Source organism: Haematobia irritans, chromosome 2, assembly GCF_050003625.1.
Source record: "Haematobia irritans isolate KBUSLIRL chromosome 2, ASM5000362v1, whole genome shotgun sequence".
NCBI lineage: Eukaryota > Metazoa > Arthropoda > Insecta > Diptera > Muscidae > Haematobia > Haematobia irritans.
This window is the reverse complement of record NC_134398.1, coordinates 85,995,329-86,001,659: the sequence shown is the minus strand read 5'-3', so window position 1 is coordinate 86,001,659 and position 6,331 is coordinate 85,995,329.

The following is a 6,331-nucleotide window of genomic DNA, read 5'->3' as shown; positions in this document are numbered from 1 at the left end:
CGCTGCCTGATAGGCGAATTTGCAAAAACTATAGGTGCGAAGTATAATGACTATTGTATAAGCTGTCATGATGTGGAGGAAAAGGAATCAATTAAACACCTCTTGTGTGAGTGTCCTGCTTTTTGTGTAAGTCGTAAGCGAACTTTAGGAGCATATAGCTTTAGATTACTGGCTGACCTGGAAAACGTTAACTTAAGCAGTTTGTTAATGTTTTTGGAGCAATCTGGTTGGTTCCACAAAAGTAAATAATAGAGAAGGTTCAGTGGTTAAGACTAGAAGTGTCCATATGTAATAGGTACTTTTAGTTAAATGTGGTATCACAATGGACTGAATAGTCTAAGTGAGCCTGAAATTCAATCGGGCTGCCACTTTAACCTAACCTAACCTAACCTAGGTGCACGTTAACCTTCTCACTTTAATACATTTGAGGTAAGTGGTAGTTATCAGATTTATCTACTTTTGAGGTAGAAGCATCCCTTGCCTCAAAAATTAGATGCCTTAATTTTGAGATTTCAAAATCAATGGATTCTTTTAAATGAAAAAGATTGTCTTGTAAAACTATACTGGCTGCAATGTACCTTTTGTAATGTGCCCAGTTAGCAAGCTTATAATTGTAATGACTAGTGTCAACGTGTTTGGCGCTGGCAAACTTTACGGTGCACACAATCGGACGATGATCAGAAGGCAATACATAGTCAAGAACATCAATTGCGAAATCTAGATTCGAGTTGCTGATTGCTAAGTCAATATTTGGAGAGTTACGGCTGAGTTGGTGTATATAAACTAGGGCTGTCATCCCGAAATCCCGGGATTTTCGAGATGGGATTAATCCAGAATACCGGGATTTTTTATTAATCCCGTATTCCGGGATTTTTCGGAATCCCGAAAACTGAACTCAATTTGTTAAATTTGTGGTTTTTTTAAATTGTTTATTAATAAATTGGAGTCTTAATTCAGTGCAAACGGGGCTTAGATTTTATATCCGACAAATTGATTTAATAAATATTTATGGTGCACCTTGAGTAAGAATTTATTATACATACATATAAAAAGCATAATTTCATCAAACATCGAAGTAAACGATAAGGTCCTCCTTTGAACAATGAGTTCATGTGAAATGGAATTCGTGGCACATAACATAAAAAGCAATGATAAAAGGTCCGTCGATAACATGACAGGATTGTGTTTATCTGATAAGAATTTGGATGACATGATATTTTTAAGAAGTTACTTAAGACAATGAAGTACAAAAGGATTGACACAAGTGTACGAAATCTAATCTAATCAAAATGCTTAAAGTGCTCTGCTGAGTAAGATAGCGATATGAAATTCCTTTTTAATTTATTTTTGTCATAATTTTTTGTTTTCTTCATGTTGCTGAGTTGGAGAATGAACAAATCAAAGCAACATTGCGAGCGAACCAAATGGGAAAAATTGGTGGTTGTTGTGAAACTGCTTGTATGTCCCCGCTTGTCCGGGTAAGTAGTGAGCCGCTTGTCCGGGTATGTAGTGAATGCCTACTTATATGGCTACCAATTCGTCAACACACCTACTTATAATCCTGATTACCGCCCTTGTATTTGAGGGGAGAATTTAACGAGGAGATGTCGCTCAAAATAACCTATAGACTATTTTCTGCATTATCGGTAACCCCCCATTTGGTAGCTGAAAATTACCATATAATTTGTGCGCCCATTTCTACCCAGAGAAAAGTGCGGTGAAAATATGGTAGCCAAAAAAGCGCCTCAAATCTATACACTATGTGCTTGGCGTTAAGATGTTTTTACTATTAATTTGGGCCTTCTTTTTCCTCCACATGTGCAGAAGGTTATTTTTTCCTAAAATAACTTTCTGCACATGTGGAGTGCTTATATAAGTAGGGAAAAAACGACAATAGCTATTTACCATAGATCTTATGTATTTTGATCTGCTGAATTCGAAAAAAATTTTTAAAAATTTTTTATGGAAAAGTTTTTGAGTTTTTCGTTCTTTTTCACTAAACAAATTATATCTCGAGTTAGAAATGTCCGATTATAGATGGATAGAAAAAATGTTTTTTTTAATGTTTTATTTTTTGGCGGAAAATGTCCATTTTAAAATACGATTTTTTTGAAAATTTGGCCTTTTGGCATCGGTATTTTTTGAAACACTTAACTTATCACAGATCAAATTATAATCAAATTATACCTTTCATTTAAGTACCAACAACGATACAATCGGACATTTCCAACTCGAGATATAATTGGTTTTGTGAAAAAACAGCGAACAACTAAAAATAACGGGATATCTCAAAAACTGTTCCATAATTTTTTTTGTTTTAATTTAATTTTCTTAGTTGACCTTTGGAATTGTATAATTATTGGGATTTTTCGTTTGGCTTGAGGTCATGATAAATGAAAAATGCTGTTGTAATTGTTTTTCATTGTTTTATTATTGAAATATTGCTATTTCGGATATTTCTATACACCTTCGGTGATCATCTTCAGCGAGATATTATCTATAAAATATCATAATTTAAACATTTAACAATATTTACTTTCACAATGGTTATTAACAAAAATATAACAATGATTCTATATTTACATTTTACAAAGTAATAGATTTTCTCCTTGCAAAGCTCATATCTAACTAAAGCTATCTTACTTATGTTTGTGTCTTTGTATAAGATTTATATAAATCTGTGCACAGTGGTCTGTGTCGGTTTTGTAATTCATACGCTCGTCAGTGGGAGTATTTATTATATGTAACATCTCCAATGTGTATCTTCTCTTAGTATTCTCTTCCATCGTCAGTATTTCAACATTCTTGAAATTTGGTATGTGTCCTGTAGTCGTGCAATGTGCTGCTAGGGCCGTTTTTTGTTCTAGGGGCTTGTCTTTCATCTTTTGGTAGGACTTGTGGGCAGAAAGTGTAGTTTTTAATTTGGACCTGGTAGTGCCAACATAAGACATTGGACATGGATTGGTTTCGTCCCCATCGCATTTTATTTTGTATACCACATTCGATTTGTCTTCCATCTTTATCTTGGTTTTTGTTTTACTAAATAGGTCATTTATCGTCCTGTAACATTTTAGCGCTAATTTGTAGTTATCCTTTTTGTAAATATTTGATTTTTAAAATCTTTTGGAAAACTCCGGTACATATGTTTACCGGGGTTTGTTTTAATTTTTTCGAATCCAACAGATCAAAGTTAACGTTTTCCAGGTCAGCCAGTAATCTAAAGCTATATGCTCCTAAAGTTCGCTTACGACTTACACAAAAAACAGGACACTCACACAAGAGGTGTTTAATTGATTCCTTTTCCTCCACATCATGACAGCTTATACAATAGTCATTATACTTCGCACCTATAGTTTTTGCAAATTCGCCTATCAGGCAGCGACCCGTTATAGCAGATATCAGGAGTCATATCTGGCGTCTCGAGAACACTAGCATATCTAGTGTGCGGTTTAAATGGGGCCATATTTGCTTGGTGTCGTTACAACCCTTACAATTCTCCCATCGAACATTTGCCATCATGACAGCCTTCTTACGCAGTAAGAGCTTGCAGGTAGCCAGAGGCATACCAACAGATTATAGTTCCCCTGGAATATGTAAGGTAGTTCCTAGCATTGCTAGCTCATCTGCTTCGCAGTTCCCCGGTATGTTCCAGGCACCCATATTAGGTGAATATTGTGCTGCTCAGCTATCTCATTGAGAGATTTGCGGCAGTCGATGGCCGTTTTCGAGTTGAGGAACACAGAGTCCAAAGATTTTATTGCAGGTTGACTGTCTGAGTATATATTAATGCCAATATTGCTTGGAGCATTACTTCTCAGCCAATTCAGTCCGTGTACACCACGCCTCACTGTTGGGAATTAGAGTCTCAAACTTCTTGTCGAAAAGTGGACTCGCCAAAGTGTAATCCACTACGTTAGGCACATCTGGCATTATTTTGAGGACCGAACTGTGACCGTAACTTTTTTCCGACCACAGCGATAGCTCGCGCAACCGCACAGCCGTTGTTGCAGCTGACTGTTTGGCCAAAATGTCTAAAGGCAATAGATGCAGTATGACATTAAGGGATTTTGTTCCTGTCTTGCTGAATGCGCCTGAGATACACAAGCACGCCATACGCTGAACTTTGTCTAAACTTGTCGGCTGGTGAAGTGCCGGCCACCAGACTACAACACCATATAGCATTATAGGTCTAACCACTGCCGTGTATAGCCAATGTACAATTTTTGGTTTTAGTCGCCACTTTTTCCCTATTGCCTTTTTGCACGAGTATAAAGCTACCGTTGCTTTCCTCGCCCTTTCTTCAATATTAAGCTTAAAGTTCAGCTTCCTGTCCAAAATAACGCCAAGGTATTTTGCACACTCCCTAAAGGGAATTTCAATACCCCCTAAGGAAATGGGCCTAACCGTGGGAGTTTTGCGATCTTTGCAGTACATGACTAGTTCTGTCTTTGCACCCAGAAAAGGAATATGATCACCTCAAACATGTTGTAAGAGCAAAATGTTAATTTTGGGTGGTGACCATGTAACATGGTTGTTGCAACCATGTTATTTTCTCGGAAATTATGTATCTGATTTCGACAAGCAGGTTATGTTTGACGAGAATACAACATTTTTGTGACAAACATGTTACATGGTCACCATACAAAAATAACATTTTGCTCTTGAAACATGTTTGAGGTGATTATATTCCTTCTCTGCGTGTATTAAAGTGTGTACTTAGAGATAAGAGAGACAAAGAGAATAGACAGTTCGGCAAAACTTAGATTGTGTTTTTGTCTTGAGAGCAGACATTTTAATGTTCATTCGCATTATATGTGAGCGTTTTCGGTATCAAAACAAAACGAGACAGCAAAATGAAAATAAGTGGAAATGTAAAAAAAATAAACAGTGAGATGTATAAAACCAAAGATCAGATCCTCGTTATTAAGAGGGAGACCAAGGGAAGTTGACGGGCACTTTAAAAAATAAAGGTAAAAATTATATTTAGTATAAAATTACTCATTTGTATTCAATTTTGAATATATATATATATATATATATATATATATATATATATATATATATATATATATATATATATATATATATATATATATATATATATATATATATATATATATATATATATATATATATATATATATATATATATATATATATATATATATATATATATATATATATATATATATATATATATATATATATATATATATATATATATATATATATATATATATATATATATATATATATATATATATATATATATATATATATATATATATATATATATATATATATATATATATATATATATATATATATATATATATATATATATATATATATATATATATATATATATATTATACTCGAGTTGCGACAAATAATTTATTATTTCGGTAAAAACACAATCTTCTTTGAGAGAAAAGTTTTTCAATGTGCTTCTACACATATTAACATATATGATTGGGACTCATCGTTCCTTTTGTACAAAGGAACTAGTTCCTTCAAATCGTTCCATCGTTCCGGATTTGTATATTTGTCATCACTGTCATCTACTAAAGACAGACATTACATTGTTTGTTTACTTTGTGTAACGAAGTTCATGGTCAATTGAAAGATACAAAAATATGGAAAATTGAGTGAAATTACTTCAAATAGTTTATAGTAATATAGTAAGAAAAAAAAAATTAAAGGAATGGAAAATTTAAGAAAGTAACTAAATTCAGGAAGCCAAACTCTTTGGATGGATTTTTGGATTGAATAATACTATACTCTGTGCAAAATTATTCATTGCAAGAAATTACGATTTTTTGTCGTTTGTGAAGGGCCTGAGATGGAATTAATGATTCTATTAAATAGCAGCATATCAATCAATGATTTAAATACTTACGCGCCAAAATGAATGAATTGGCAAATAGCTCAAACAGAAGTAACAAATCAAACTGCGATTCGAGGAACGATGGAGCGTAAATTGAAAATAAAACTAATTCACAAAAGGAACGATGAAAACGAAAGAGATGGAACTAGTGACAGTCGTTCCTTTTAGTGAACCGTTCATTGGAACTAGTTCGTTCCGGAACGACACAAGACTACTTCCTAGAGTTTATTGTCTTTGGTTTATTTGGCTGGATGAGGTGTTGTTTTCAATAAAAGGGCTGTTTTCTTTTAACACTGGATGCAACATTTGTATGGACTATCCAGAACATCGTTGCACTGGTGTTCTATCCAGAACATCTCATCAGTGCAAGTCGCGCCGATGTTGCCAGGTTGTATTTTGATAAAGTGACCATTTTTCAATTCAAAGACAATAAACTCTAGGAAG